Consider the following 17,402-nt stretch of genomic DNA (forward strand, 5'->3'; position numbering starts at 1 on the left):
ATACTGTTCTCTGTGTGATATGTAGGTCTACTATGATGGATACTGTTCTCTGTGTGCTATGTAGGTCTAATATGATGGATACTGTTCTCTGTGTGATATGTAGGTCTAATATGATGGATACTGTTCTCTGTGTGCTATGTAGGTCTACTATGATGGATACTGTTCTCTGTGTGCTATGTAGGTCTACTATGATGGATACTGTTCTCTGTGTGCTATGTAGGTCTACTATGATGGATACTGTTCTCTGTGTGCTATGTAGGTCTACTATGATGGATACTGTTCTCTGTGTGATGTAGGTCTACTATGATGGATACTGTTCTCTGTGTGATATGTAGGTCTACTATGATGGATACTGTTCTCTGTGTGATATGTAGGTCTACTATGATGGATGCTATGATTGACAAAGCAAAAGAACATAACATCATATCAGAAATCATCTTTGTAGAATGTGGTTTCTATATTTTACAGCTATTGTAGCCTAACTATTTATAACAATGTTTTAAATGCAGCTAAAATATAATTCACAGTTGTAAAACAAATGGTGTCTCATATCGTCTCTCTTTTTACTACCATACTATTTGTATTGTATTGCCAGAAACATGATTTTAGACCATGGTCATGGAAAATGTTTAAAAAGATTGACAGTTGTAACACAAATGGTGTCTCCAATCATCTCTCCTTCAGTTCTGTACAGTACTAATTAGAGTGTGGAAATGGCTTTAAACACAATTTTAGGCCATGTTCATGGACAACTGTTTCAAAAGCTATTTCACATGTGTAACACACAAATATTGTCTCCTACCAACTGTCCTTCTAGATCTGTAATAGTTGCATTGTGGACATTTCCTAAAACATGATTTTAGACCAAGCTCAAAGAATATTGTTAAAAAATATTGTTAAAAAAACACACAAATGGTACAAAATGTCTGTTGTATTGAATATTTTATCCACACAACATTTCTATCCTGATTAGTGTTTGAGACATTCTCATATGAAGTGTAGATGAAACAAACTTGAGTTATTAAAGTGTGAAAACAGTAAGAACTGGGGAAAACAGTCCCAGACTAAGGCCCTGATCCAAGCTGAGGACCTGGGCCCAAAATCAGGGTTGTCAAACTCATGCTATGGAGGACTGAGTGTATGCTGGTTTAACAATGTGTGTCCAATTAAGACCTAGACAACCAGTGAGGGGAGTTTAACTAATAAATGACCTCAATTGATCAATCAAGTATAAGAGAGTTGAAAACCTGCAGACACTCTGCCCTCCATGGAATGAGTTTGACACATGTGGCCTATATTCTCAGATGTCAGGGATGTAAACAGTGATGTATAACCCCTGGCTCATCAGGCCATGCAGATGGAGATGGCAGCCTATATGTCTCTCTTGTCATTCATTATATGTTTCCCTAGAAGACTGCTGTTATGCAGTAGCAGTAACTCTACTGGGCATCCAGGACAGTAGCAGTAACCCTTCTGGGCATCCAGGACAGTAGCAGTAACCCTGCTGGGCATCCAGGACAGTAGCAGTAACCCTGCTGGCATCCAGGACAGTATCAGTAACCCTGCTGGACATCCAGGACAGTAACAGTATCAGTAACCCTGCTGGCATCCAGGACAGTATCAGTAACCCTGCTGGCATCCAGGACAGGGTTGGGCTCAGGTCGCATCTCCCCTGAGTTTTCGTCCCAAAATATGTCATTTTGTGTATTTCATTCAGTTAGCCTAGTAGCCAGAGTGCATTTTACCTGGTAGTTTTCTGTAGCAATAGTAAATGGATGAAAAACAGCACCTGTTAACCAGACAGAAACCCCTCCACACCCTTCGGTTTATGGTGAGAATAGAGAGACCTCGTCTGACATTCTCTCTGATACTGGGTAACTACCGCCATCCTGTGGAACAGCAGGGTAGTTGAGACATTGGTTAAATCCAGGTTGGGTCTATATTTCCCAATCTGTTTGAAGAGATGAAGAGACTAGGGGACTACATTCTAATTCTCTAGTCTTCTCCTGAACTGTTCATTTATACACCTCCTCTCATGGATTTAAAATGAATGGAGTGGTTGTAGGAATATGGTGGGAAGTCTCTCCAGCTATACTTGCTCCATAGTAGTAGTAGTAGTAGTATCTAACAAGAGGTGTGTTGGAAGGTAACATTTGCAGGTCTTTTCCATGGAAAGACAGAAGAACAGAGATAATTTGAATGATGATGGTACTGAGGAGGAGCCTCTGAGATCAGGAGAGAACAGAAATGTCAATCATTATCTGTCAGTAACCATCTCTAAACTGTTCACATAGAGATGGAGGAGCTGTCAGTAACCATCTCTAAACTGTTCACATAGAGATGGAGGAGCTGTCAGTAACCATCTCTAAACTGTTCAGATAGAGATGGAGGAGCTGCCAGTAACCATCTCTAAACTGTTCACATAGAGATGGAGGAGCTGTCAGTAACCATCTCTAAACTGTTCACATAGAGATGGAGGAGCTGTCAGTAACCATCTCTAAACTGTTCACATAGAGATGGAGGAGCTGCCAGTAACCTCTAAACCTGAACATGTGTCTCAGAGAGAGAAGGGATGAACCATGGAATAAACTCTGTGACAAGAAAACATCTCCTAGGTCACAATAGAGCACCAGCATGTCCTGAAGCACCGTGTCTCTCTCTACTCTACTCTGCCAGTATCCAGCATGACTCACACATTTCATCTCTATGTTAGTGTGAATGTGTGTGCGTATGTTAGTGTGAAGGTGTGTGAGTATGTTAGTGTGAAGGTGTGTGAGTATGTTAGTGTGAAGGTGTGTGAGTATGTTACTGTGAAGGTGTGTGAGTATGTTAGTGTGAAGGTGTGTGAGTATGTTAGTGTGAAAGTGTGTGCGGGAGAATCCAGTATAAAATGAATTGTTTTGTACAACAGAGCAGCACGCTCTCGTAAATACATTTCCTGACTATTGAGGCTGGGCCTCCGTCTGATTCATTTCAACCAGTTTCTTACAGATTCTGGGTTTCAGGCTGATTAATTACTTGAATTGGGTTTATGAACACTGAGAACATAATTCACGTGACAGTAACATCCTTCATTAAGAAAAAATCTTAAGTTACCAAACCTGTTCACAGGAATGGATAACACTAGAGATCCCTCTGTCACCAACTTCACATAGCCCCACAGACACCCACACTTCAGGTTGACTTGGTTTTTATCTGCAATAAAATACCTCAAACAGTGATGACAGGTACTGACAGGAAGGTCACAGCCACACGTTCACTGGTTAGGTAGGACACAAGGTATCTTTTAGATAGGAGCAACAGTAATGACACATGTCCTCAATGGGAAGTGATATAAATCCATAAATACAGAGCACAAGTACAACCCTTTTATATAAACCTTTTAAGGTAGTAAGAAAATAAACATTCACTTCATATTTCAATAAGTCACCTGCTGGCAAATCACCTGCTGGCAATAGCCAGTGTGACATTGTAGTGCAGTGACCAACGGTGCTAATTAGCACGTCATTAACATGGCTAGCTAAGCCAACAAAAACTTGGTTAACTTGCTGAAATAGGTCTTCAATATATTAACGGCTAAATTAATATATACATAGCCACATTCGCTATTGACTTTAGAATATATGAACCAGTTTTCCAAAAACACTATTGTGTTACACAGTTGAAACCGTTTTTATATACAGAGGAAAGAGACACGAACCTGTTCTCGGAACAAAGGCGCATAAGATGGCGGTCAGTGCAGATCATTTGTTTTGGTAGCTGAAGGAATGATTGGATTTCCTTACCCAATTATGACCATTGGATCATTTATACGGTCATAAAACCACGTATGAATATGATTTAGTTTATTTCCCAAAGTAATTGATTATTTTGGGAAATAAACTAAATCAAAGTAATGATATGGGTAGAGTGCAGCCCTAGGACAAGTGAACTGGAGTGCAGCCCTAGGACAAGTAAACTGGAGTGCAGCCCTAGGACAAGTAAACTGGAGTGCAGCCCTAGGACAAGTAAACTGGAACAAAGTTTCGTTGTTGTCTGGTAAATATTGTATATCTAATAAGGTGAAAGAAGTATCATACAAACTCATTCATAGAATCTACCCTGTAAAGACCTTTATTATACACAGATTTAAAATAGATATTGATAACAAATGTGTGTTTTGTAATTGTGACCCAGAGACTCTTGACCATTTATTTTGGGACTGCTCTTATGTCAGAAGATTTTGGAGTGAGTTAGAAGATTTTATTTTAAAAGAAACGACTATTAATGTTAATTTGAAAGACTCTGATATTATGTTTTATTTTGAACCAAATGGAATGGACCCTGATTTAACTTTCATTGTTAATTTGTTTATCTTTCATGGAAAATTCTTTGTCCATAAAATGAAGTGGGCAGAAAACAAACCCCTCTTCACATTATTTAAGATATAATTTAAATATTATTTTTGAAATTATCAGTAAATGTAAAAACAAAAAAGCAATAAGCACCATAAAAGTATTTAACAAAATTAAAATTAATCTTGATATGTAATACCCCTGCCGGTTAGGTTTATGTACTTTTGTTTGTATATTTCATGTATTTTTCATGTATTTTTTGTATTTGTTGTGCCCATAATATTTTTTTTTACATTTAAATACAAAATAAAAAATTAGGAGCAGGCAGACCAACTTCGCAAATAGGGGAGAAGCACTCAAAACCCACTACTTGTTCTTTCAAAGAAAATAATGCAAAAATGGTCCGAATTCCGAAGACCTCTCGTAAGACCAACATAACTAAAATGACAGCAACTATTTTTATGAATTCAGTAACACATAATGAAACTAAACTTCATATCACCCCTTTTCCTGAAGTGAATGGTTTCACCCACTACTCTACTACGAACTGCGGTGTTCTTTGATATCTACATGGTGCGCGAGGTTGATGGAAAATCGACATTTTCACTTTGTTACCTCCAGTCACCACATATTTGTGAAAATCTGAGTTTTGATTTCATGACCCAAATCTGTGGAATAATCTTCCAAATTCACTGGAGTTAGATGTACTGGTGCCACTCAGGCAGTTTAAATGATTGATTGAGGACCTCTATGTAGTTGAATGGGATTGCTTTTATTAAATGTTTTTTTTATTCGTATTTTTTTCTTTTTTTGTTGTGATGAATTTGATTGTTTCATACACATGTGTATATTGTTTTAATATTCTGTTTTTATTGTAATGTGTACAGGGCTATCTTGTAAAAGAGATTTTAATCTCAATGTGTGAAATGTTTTTTTTTTTTTTAATCCAGTCGATCTCGCGAGCTAAACAACAGTCTTGATTTACTGACAAGGCTCCGTTTCCGCTGTAGAAATTCATGCCATTAATACCAACTCGGTATTAAAATTCCCTATACATTTCACATATAAATATTTACTCAGGGTGATTCTTTTTTGGTAAGAAAATGTATTTACCAAATACCTGCCAGCATTCTTTTCTTAAATGATTATGTTGAGCGGTCTTCATTTCTCTCTACTGTTCCAGTAGTGATACCATCTCTCCATGCAGTGTCGAAATGATACCATCTCTCCTTGCAGTGTCGAAATTGCCCCCCTCCAAAAAAGTTATTGTATATCATGATTATGGGAAACTAAATAATAGAAAATATAATTCACAATTGTAAAATAAATGGAGTCTCATATCATCTCTCCTTCCAGTGCTGTGCAGTACTAATTAGAGTGTGGAAATTGCTTGCAACACAATTTTAGACCATGTTCATGGACAACTGTTTCAAAAGGTGTTTCAAATGTGTAACACACAAATATATATCCTGCTAGTACTGTACTAGTTCAACACAATCTCACATTCTCTTAAAACCGGAGCTACATGGCTAAAATAATGTAGGCCTGCCTACAATATAAAAAGGGCAGCAAATGTCAGCTCACTATTTTTCTCCTCTCGAACTTGATATTTTAACTTAATAAAGCATTGGTGATTAAGATTTATTTGCAGTCGGACTCACGAGCCAAACAAACCCTCCACGACAGTCTTGACAACTGGCAAATGCATTGGGCAGGACAAAAACAATTAAATATAGCTTCCCCTCCTCTCAATAAAGGCCATGTTTAGTTTTTAATCACAAAAAAACTATTTTTGTTTGTTTATAAATATAGAGTAACCTATACACGCACCTAAAGCACATTACTCCTGTGCGCATATGTGCAGTGTGCATCAGGACTGGATAGACTCCGCTTCCACTGTCATAATTCATGCCATAATACTGCTAAAACCAGCTTTTGGTTGGTATTAAATATCCCTACTAGCGCTGGCTGAAATGACCACTTATCATGATTTAAATGACACACCTCAAATATGCCCACCCCTCCCATCTGAGCGCAAGCAAGCTGATATGAGACAGGTAAATGATTCATCTTTACGCAAAAGTTTGAAAACAGCAGAGCGCTAGCTTTAGTAGATCGAAGTTGTCCATGAACGTACGTGCATTTCACACTAGCGCTGCCTTAACGCCAGCCGAAAACAGAGCCCCTCCTAAAATATATACAGTACCAGTCAAAAGTTTGGACACACCCACTCAGTGCTAGAGGCGTCACTACAGACACCTGGTTTGAATCCAGGCTGTATCACAACCGGCCGTGATTGGGAGTCCCATGGGCGGCGCACAATTGGCCCAGTGTTGTCCGGGTTTGGCCTTAATTGTAAATCTGAATTTGTTCTTAACTGACTTGCCTAGTTAAATAAAGGTTAAAAAAAATGCTTGCATTAAGATTTCAAATATTACATATTTTTAGCTATGTTGTACTCGGTCAAACATCCATCCTAACACAGATTGTAAACCACGTACTTAAATGTTTTGTTTTGTAGTTTTGTGTGTTATCTTGTAGAACAACATTGAAGGTTTGTATCTGTCATTTGATGTGGAACATGAATTAATCATGAATAGAATTCTGCATTACCAATTATCCTTTGTGATCTGTTAATTCAGTATTTAATCCAAAATGAAACATGGATACACAAATGAATACAAATGTCAAATGAATTTGTCAACTTTAATGTCTATTTATTTATTTATTTTTTATAAATGAATGGCAGAAAAATCATTAGAGTTTAATTGAAACAAATAATTTATTTACTATTTCATAATAAACTACACTCCATTTTAAAATGTAAAAAGAAACTTACAACTTAGTCTTAAAAGTGATCATATAAAATACATTAACATCATGAAGTCCTTCAGCGTGTTAAGTTGATTGTTCTCACATCTGCAGGATGACCAGTAATCAGTTCCAGATATCAATAATATTACAAATCCAGCAGGAACCAAACAGGCACATTATACATTGATAGTATTATGAATCACAGGAGATGAAAGCAGGAGAACCTGAAGTAATGACTAACTGACCAAAGTGCAAGAAGACTCCTGTTGTTCCCAAATAACTCTCAAACTCTGATATTTTCATTCCATAATCATCTTAACCACACACACACACACACACACCAGGCTAGAGTATCTCCTCCATCTCTAGAATGGTAGAGGATCCATTCACCTCTCTGGTTTCCTTCTCCCTCTCAGGACACATGGTAACTCTCTCATCACTATGACCATCAGAACTCTGTTGGGACTCTTTTGAAGGCACTGGATGTTGGGATCGTCTGGGGGCGGAGCCAAAGATAAATCCTGAACAGTTCATTCTGGACCGCAGAATGTGCTTGTAAAGAAACTCACAAACCATCCTACTGCAAAAGCTAAAACTATCTTTATTCCTGTGTCCTCAGAGCGGGTTTCTCTAGTAGTGACAGTGAGAGAGACATAGTCTGGATTTCCTCTCGTCTGTTTGTCAGGGCCGAGGAGACATAGGTATTTCCCCTGATCATAAAGGCTCAAGTCAGTGAAGGGGAGGGGAATGTGTCCCTGTCTGTAAGCATCGTTGGACCCAGAATCCCAGTTCACAAACAGAGGGCCATAGATTATATTCCCTGCTGTGACATTCATTACAGTCTCTCCATCCTTTTCACAGTAGATGTGTACCTCACTGTCAGGAGTTTGTCTTTTAGTTAAAACATAGAAGTTGAGTTGTACATTTGATCCAACGTAAGCAGGTTGGCCTACAACAATGGGGACTAAAACTACAAATTGTACATCTTCTTGAGTCTTACCGCAGTGACACTCAAACCAACCGTTGTCATTAAATACAACAGAGGTGATGTTGAGATAGAGGTCTCCATCCCCGCGTTTAACCCTGTTCTCAAAGCCCACTCCGGGTGTGAATTCTCCTTGGTGCAGTGTAGCGACCGTGGTGTGTGTAACACCTGCTGATTCACTCTCATGGCGATGCTTCCATTCTATAAAACCATCACATGATCCAGAGAAGGGGAGTGTGACAGTGTCATTCAAAACGACTGTAATTGTAGGACGCACGGAGGATTCCGCAACGTAGAAAAAGACATGCTGGTAAACAGCGATATACACTGTCTTCCAAAAACAATTCATTGTAGATTGCTGGACCTTCGGTGCGCCAAGCTTCATAACGTCTGTTGTTGATAGGAGCCAGCGAAATGTCTGCAATCTATTCCAGATTTCTGTGAGGGTTTCGTTCCGTGTTAAATAACCCGTGTTTGACTGACGATGCTGCTCAGCGGTAGCGATCTTCAGGCGGTTAACAGCATCCTTCTGGCTTCTCTGGGTGGCTTAGTGTCAGTGAGTAGAAATGTAGTTGTAGATGGTTTTTATAGGGACATGTGCTGCCCTTTTCTTAGTCTGGACACTCCCCTTTTGTGTTTTAGAATCAGGGTAAGCGGGAGTGTCTATCGAGGGTGCGCGCTCTCAGAAAAAAAAGCGCAAAAAGTGAGATCTAACCCACAGGTTTGTTTTATCAGATGTGTGGTTTAGAAACGTGTGGTTTAGATCCGGAGCGGCTGCACTTTTTGGCGCTTTTTTTCTGAGAGGGCGCTCCCGCCATAGATATTACTGCACTGTTGGAGCCAGAAACACAATTTCGCTTCACCCGCATTAACATCTGCTAAACACGTGTAAGTGACCAATAACATTTCATTTTATATATCACGATCGCAAGGCATACGAATTAACAGCTTTTAGAGCAAACAACGCAATAATCACAACACATGTGTTGTAACATCATCACTTTTTGTTTGGGGCTTCACCGGTGATTTTACCCACGCACTGCTACAGGTGAAGACAGCAGTCAGTGGCAGGAGCACCGTAGACGAGCTGTACTACGGCTTGGCAGTCAACTTCCTTTTTTGAGCTATCAAAATCGGCAAGCCTTATAAAAATTAATATAAATGGTTCTGCTGGTAGCAACATGGTGTAAACTATAATACATATCAGGAAAGATGGATGGACCTTTTTACTCTGCCCTTTCTGAATAATGAAGAGTGTGTTTTGGCTTCCTGTCTTATGGTAGCATGGTTGCTTGTTTCCTCTCCAACTTCCTGATGACTAAAACTGACATGGTGGGATGATTGAGTGACTGTCAGTGAGTGACATAACAGGAGGAAAATTGCTGATTTACAACAAAGTTTTGTCATTTCACTTTGTGTGTTCTACTATTCTAACTCTTAACAGCAAGTTGAGACCCCTGGATCTATTTTAACAAACCTGATGCGATGGTAAATCTCAGCGCTGCTGGTTGAGCTATAGGTTAGGGCTTGTGTCAGAAATAGTTTTCTATTTTCACAACCAAGAATAATGGGCGAAGTGCTGGCGCGAAAGGGATAGGTTTTTGATGAATAAACAAGTTGTAAGGGAAGTGGGTGGTGAATCATTCAAATTCGTTTTTTTTAATGAACGAAAAACAGGGAACCATGTTTTTAAACAATAACAATTATGTCAAATGTAATGATATCATAAAATCGCGGAGGGGAGAGTAAGTATGTTATAATGAACTTCATTTAACAGCTTTCAAACACAGGTTAGAAACAGGACTTCTGGGAAAAATACATTTCTGGAGGATCACAAAAATATGTTTGCTTACTAATCCAATAGGTTCAGCTATAATACAGTGACAGTGTTTGTTTGCCTGTCATTTCTCTATGGCCTCTCAGGGACTTGGCTGGCTTAGTTGACATGCTGTTTTTCTCTGCAGTTTTAGCTATTGTGACGACTAAGGGTCAAGGGAGTGAGACCTATCAAGGCAAACGACAGCTTTCGGTCTTCATCAACCTCAAGGTGACATGGTGAGAGAGAGGTGTTGCTGGTTGTGTTTAACTACGACATTTGTTGATTGCTTATCTTCAACATGGACTTGATTTCCTTTATTTCTGTATCACCAGAACTAATAACCCTGAAGACTATGTTGTGGAACAGTCCAGTCAGGAGAAGGACAGGAGATGCTTGGGACATGGTCCTTTGTAGCTTAGTTGGTAAAACGTGCCGCTTGTCACGACTGGGTAGTGGTTTTATTCCTGGGACCACACATTAATAAAATGTATGAGCACATGACTTTAAGTCGCTTTGTATAAAAGCGTCTGCTACATATATTATGTACAAAAAAAATCTGGAAATATGACATTTATAGGAATAATTTATAATGGGAGAAATTAGGGTTTATATAATATTTAATCAAGATATTCTATGAACCCTTTCTATGAGACAATGCATTTATCCTATCAAATAAAATAAAATATTATTTGTCACGTGCCAAATACAACTGGTGTTGACCTTACCTTGAAATACTACTTACAAGCCCTTAACAAACAAATAAATTAAAAACAATAGAAAATATTTACTAAAGACACTAAAGTAAAAAATTAAAAGTAAAACAATAAATGAACAATAACGAGGCTATATTGAATTTGTTTATTTTACCTTTATTTTACCAGGTAAAACCTATTGCGGTTGAAACCTCTTTTGCGAGCGCGACCTGGCAAGAAGGCAAAACAGGGAAATAGCAGCGTGTCCATCAAATATTACAGAAAAATACAAACTACACACAATATAGAAATTGTCAAAAGTTACAATTAAAGATTTGAAACAACTGCAGTTATCACAAACAGTGTTGTCGATCAGAGACTTAAAAACAGGCAAGGACACCAACTCCCCTAACTTTAAAATCTTTTGAAGCATGTTCCAGCATGAAGGGGCATAATGGGAAAAGTTTGTTTCCCCATCTCTGTTCTAGCCTTAGGAACATACAAGGACAGCATCGACTGTGAACAAAGACTGTATTGAGTGACTGATCTGGTCAGTAAGGAACAGAGATGCAAAGGGTGTTGTCCCATCAATGCTTTGTATACAAAAGTGTACCAATGATTTAGCCTCCTGGTGGAGGGAGAGGACCATTAGCATGCATATCACAGTGATGGGGGAATAATCTAGCGTTTGTAATACATCTTAAAGCACCATGATACACTGTGTCCAGAGTCATATATACAGGGGGTATCCATACCGAGTCAATGTGCGGGGGTACAGGTTAGTCAAGGTCATTTGTACATGTAGGTGGACCTAGACTTGGCGTTACGATACTGCTTGCCGTGCGGTAGCAGAGAGAACAGTCTATGACTTGGGTGACTGGAGTCTGTGACAATTTTTGGGGCCTTCCTCTGACACCGCCTAGTATATAGGTCCTGGATGGTAGGAATCTTGGCCCAGTGATGTACTGGGCCGTACGCAGCAGTAGCACCTTACGGTTCGATGCAGAGCAGTTGCCATACCAGACGGTGATGCAACCGGTCAGGATGCTCTCGATGGTGCAGCTGTATAACTTTTTGAGGATCTGGGGACCCATGCCAAATATTTTCAGTCTCCTGAGGGGCAAAAGGTGTTGTCGGGCCCTCTTCACAACTGTCTTGGTGTGTTTGGACCATGATAGTTTGTTGATGTGGACACCAAGGAACTTGACCCGTTCCGCTACAACCCTGTCGATGTGAATGTGGGTGGGTTTGGCCGTCTTTTTCCTGTAGTCCACTATCAGTTCCTTTGTCTTGCGCAAGTTGACGGAGAAGTTGTTGTCCTGGCACCACACTGCCAGGTCTCTGACCACCTCCCTATATGATGTCTCATCGTTGTCGGTGATCAGGCCTATCACTGTTGTGTCATCGGCAAATTTAATGATGGTGTTGGAGTCGTGCGCGCCTATGCAATCGTGGGTGAACAGGGAATACAGGAGGGAACTAAGTACACACCCCTGAGGGGCCCCAGTGTTAAGGATCAGCGTGGCAGACGTGTTGTTGCCTACTCTTACCACCTGGGGGCAGCCCATCAGGAAGTCCAGGATCTAGTTGCAGAGGGAGGTGTTTAGTGCCAGAATCCTTAGCTTAGTGATGAGCTTCGTGGGCACTATGGTGTTGAATGCTGAGCTGTAGTCAATGAAAAGCATTCTCACATAGGTGTTACTTTTGTCCAGGTGAGAAAGGGCAGTGTGGAGTGCGATTGACATTGCATCATCTGTGGATCTGTTGGGGCAGTATCCAAATTGGAGTGGGTCTAGGGTGTCTGGGAGAATGCTGTTGATGTGACCCATACCCAGCCTTTCAAAGCACTTCATGGCTACTGATGTGAGTGACGGTAATAATTTACTCAGGTTACCTTCGCTTCCTTGGGCACAGGGACTATGGTGGTCTGCTTGAAACATGTAGGTATTACAGACTCGGTCAGGGAGACGTTGAAAATGTCTGTGAAGACACTTGCCAGTTGGTCCGCGCATGCTTTGAGTACACATCCTGGTAATCCGTCTGGCCCAGTGGCTTTGTGAATGTTGTCCTGTTTAAAGGTTTTGTTTACATCGGCTACCGAGAGCGTTATCACACGGTCATCCAGAACAGCTGGTGCTCTCGTGCATGCTTCAGTGTTGTTTGCCTCGAACCTAGTATAAAAGGCATTTAGCTCATCTGGTAGGCTCGCATCACTGGGCAGCTCGCGCCTGGGTTTCCCTTTGTTTTCTGTAATATTTTTCAAGCCCTGCCACATCCGACGAGCATCAGAGCCGGTGTAGTCGGATTCAATCTTAATCCTGTATTGACACTTTGCTTGTTTGATGGTTCATCTGAGGGCATGGCGAGGTTTCTTATAAGCATCCGGATTAGTCTCCTGCTCCTTGAAACCGGCAGCTCTAGCCTTTAGCTCGATGCTGATGTTGCCTGTAATCCATGGCTTCTGGTTGGGATATGTACGTACAGTCACCGTGGGGACGATGTCATCGATGCACTTATTGTTGGAGCCAATGACTGAGGTAGTGAATTCTTTAATGCTATTGGATGAATCCCGGAACATATTCCAGTCTGTGCTAGCAAAACAGTCCTGTAGTGTAGCATCTGTGTCATCTGACCATTTCTGTATTGAGCGAGTCACTGGTACTTCCTGCTTTAGTTTTTTCTTGTAAGCAGGAATCGGGAGGACATAATTATAGTCAGATTTGCCAAATGGAGAGCAGGGGAGAGCTTTGTATGCATCTGTGTGTGGAGTAAAGGTGAGCTAGGATGTTTTACCCCCTGGTTGCACATGTGACATGCTTGTAAACATTTGGTAAAACTGATTTAAGTTTGCCTGCATTAAAGTCCTCGGCCACTAGGAGCGCTGCTTCTGGGTGATCATTTTCTTCTTTGCTTTTGGCCTTATAGAGTTGGATGAGAGTGGTCTTAATGCAGGCTTCATTTAGTGGTGGTAAATAGACAGCTACGAATAATACAGATGAGAACTCTTTTGGTAGATAATGTGGTCTACAGCTTACAATAAGGTACTCTACATCAGGCGAGCAAAACCTCGAGACTTCGTTAATTTTACATATTGTGCACCAGCTGTTATTGAAAAAAAGACACTCCCCCACCCCTCTTCTTACCAGAGGTAGCGTCTCTGTTCTGCCGGTGCATGGAAAATCCCGCTAGCTCTATATTGTCCATATCTTCATTCAACCATGTCCCGGTGAAACATAAGATGTTACAGTCTTTAATGTCCCGTTGGTAGGATAATCTTAATTGTAGGTCATCAATTTTATTTTCCTATGATTGCACGTTAGCGAGAATAATTTAAGGCAGTGGGAGTTTACTCGTTCGCCTCCGGGTTCTCAGAAAGATGCCTGATCTGCGTCCTCTTTTCCGGCATCTTTTCTTCACGCAAAAGGCATGGATCTGGGCCTGTTCCGGTGAAAGCAGGATATCCTTCTCGTCTGACTCATTAAAGTAAAAAGTTTCTCCCAGTCCGCAGTGAGTAATCTCTTTTCTGATGTCCAGAAGTTATTTTCGGTCATAAGTGACGGTAGCAGTAACATTATGTACACAATAAGTAAAAAAATAAGTTACAAAATAGCACAATAATTTGGGAGAATGTAGACTGTCAGCCATTTTCTTTGGCACCATCTTTAACATGAGATAGACTAGTGTCCTGTCCAGGGGGTGTACTTATACATCAAGCTGCCTCTCTTTACAGAAACATGAGATAGACTAGTGTCCTGTCCAGGGGGTGTACTTGTACAGCAAGCTGTAGAAACAGGAGATAGGCTCCTGCTCCTATGAACCATTCCGGCTCGCAGAAGCCAAGGTTACTTACTAATAAGAACATTTGCAACATTGTTGTGGTGCAAAAGAGCAAAGATCTGTGCAAAAAAAAAATACTGTTAACCTAGTTATAAGTTATTATTAAAAAATGTTTTTATGCCAGTCAGTCATTAAAATATGAGCTGACGCATAAAAGAAAAACACAATTGAGGAAGTTGTGAGATGAGTAACGTTATTTGCTTTGAGTCACTTTGACAGAGATCAGGGAACAATGCCAGACTGTATCTCTCTCACTTCTAAAGTGAATATTACGTGGTTTCTACACATGTTTGCAGACAACCGATATCATATTTCGTTTTTAAGGGAACTGGATCTTTGGGGCGGCAGGTAGCCTAGTGGTTAGAGTGTAGGGGCGGCAGGTAGCCTAGTGGTTAGAGTGTAGGGGCGGCAGGTAGCCTAGTGGTTAGAGTGTGGGGGCGGCAGGTAGCCTAGTGGTTAGAGTGTGGGGGCGGCAGGTAGCCTAGTGGTTAGAGTGTGGGGGTGGCAGGTAGACTAGTGGTTAGAGTGTGGGGGCGGCAGGTAGCCTAGTGGTTAGAGCGTTGGACTAGTAACTGAAAGGTTGCAAGATTGAATCCCCGAGCTGACAAGGTAAAAATCTGTTGTTTTTAGTTAAAAAAACATTTTATTTTACCTTAATTTAACTAGGCAAGTCAGTTTAGAACAAATTCTTATTTTCAATGATGGCCTAGGAACAGTGGGTTAACTGCCTGTTCAGGGGCAGAATGACAGATGTGTACCTCTGTCAGCTTGGGGGTTTGAACTTGCAACCTTTCGGTTACTATGCCAACTCTCTAACCACTAGGATACCCTGCCGCCCCGCCCCCAATGACAAAGGGACTATCCAGTGCACCAGCAGAAATCATGTCAGTGCAGAGACCAAAACACAAAGCATGGAGGACATATGTGACTCTAATTTACTGGCTTCCACTTTATGTGCATACTATTGTAAAAACAATATCAACATTTTAATATCATTGCAGTTATGTTGTTCTCCAGGAACATAACGTACGTGTGTGTGTGTGTGTGTGTGTGTGTGTGTGTGAGACACCTATCAGCATTTGGTGAGTAGGACTGAACAACTTTCAGTCTCACCAGTTGGCACCACTGTGGACAGTGTTATTGGGGTGTTCTTCTTCGTTGGTGTGTTAGTTGTTGTAGGATGGATCCTATCTGCCAAAACCCGGCCACCCCCTGAAGAAGAACAGCTACTGCAGGTACCGTCTCGGTCTATCATTTATTTTGTTTAAAGAAATGTAATAATAATTTGCATGAATGATAATTTACATGTTATTATGATTTTTCATCTCCTAACAGGTATTTTTTACAGAAGTTGACAGCCCAGTGAGCACTATACCAGGAAGACCAGAATCACAGAACAACCCTGGATGTGAAGTGGCATCTATCTCCATCCCTGCAGGGAGACCAGGAGCAGTACCAGCAGCAGTAGCAGTAGAATAACACCACCCAGTGGACAAAGTGAGCACTTCACCCCCACAGGCAGAAGCGCTTTACCGCAATGTGCAGCAACCAGATGTTCAAAAGCGTCAACCAGTGGAAAAAGTGTGCGCTCAACCAGAACAGCTTGGGAAATTCCCGGAAGTGATGTCATTTGCAACAGTTTGCAACTGCACATGGGGACAAAGATCGTACTTTTTGGAGAAATGTCCTCTGGTCTGATGAAACAAAAATAGAACTGTTTGGCCATAAGGCCCATCGCTAAATTTGGAGGAAAAAGGGGAGGCTTACAAGCCCAAGAACACCATCCCAAACTTGAAGCATGGGGTGGCAGCATCATGTTGTGGGGGTGCTTTGCTGCAGGAGGGACTGGTGCACTTCACATAATAGATGGCATCATGAGGGTGGAAAATGATGTGGATACATCAGTCAGGAAGTCAAAGCTTGGTTGCAAATGAGTCTTCCAAATGGACAATGACCCCAAGCATTCTTCCAACTTATTGTGGGAAGCTTGTGGAAGGCTACCCGAAACATTTGACCCAAGTTAAACAATTTAAAGGCAATGCTACCAAATAGTAATTGAGTGTGATGAAAGAAATATAAGCTGAAATAAATCATTCTCTCTACTATAATTATGATAATTTACATTCTTAAAATAAAGTGGTGACCCTAACTGAAATAAGACGTCAAATTTTTACGAGGATTAAATGTCAGGAATTGTGAAAAACTGAGTTTAAATGTATTTGTCGAAGGTGCATGTAAACTTCCTACTTCAGCTGTATACACTACCGGTCAAACGTTTTAGAACACCTACTAATTCAAGGGTTTTTCTTTATTTTTTTACTATTTTCTATCACAGACAGTGTCACCTGCAAAGTGTCCTACACCATAACACCTCAATGCTATAGGGTGGGAAATACATGCTCCCTATCTTTTTTATTTCACCTTTATTTAACCAGGTAGGCTAGTTGAGAACAAGTTCTCATTTGCAACTGCGACCTGGCCAAGATAAAGCATAGCAGTGTGAGCAGACAACAAAGAGTTACACATGGAGTAAACAATTAACAAGTCAATAACACAGTAGAAACCAAAGGGGGAGTCTATATACAATGTGTGCAAAAGGCATGAGAATTAGGCAAATAATTACAATTTTGCAGATTAACACTGGAGTGATGAATGATCAGATGGTCATGTACAGGTAGAGATATTGGTGTGCAAAAGAGCAGAAAAGTAAATAAATAAAAACAGTATGGGGATGAGGTAGGTGAAAAAGGGTGGGCTATTTACCAATAGACTATGTACAGCTGCAGCGATCGGTTAGCTGCTCAGATAGCTGATGTTTGAAGTTGGTGAGGGAGATAAAAGTCTCCAACTTCAGCGATTTTTGCAATTCGTTCCAGTCACAGGCAGCAGAGTACTGGAACGAAAGGCGGCCAAATAAGGTG

This window comes from Oncorhynchus kisutch, linkage group LG16, assembly GCF_002021735.2.
Source record: "Oncorhynchus kisutch isolate 150728-3 linkage group LG16, Okis_V2, whole genome shotgun sequence".
Classification (NCBI taxonomy): domain Eukaryota; kingdom Metazoa; phylum Chordata; class Actinopteri; order Salmoniformes; family Salmonidae; genus Oncorhynchus; species Oncorhynchus kisutch.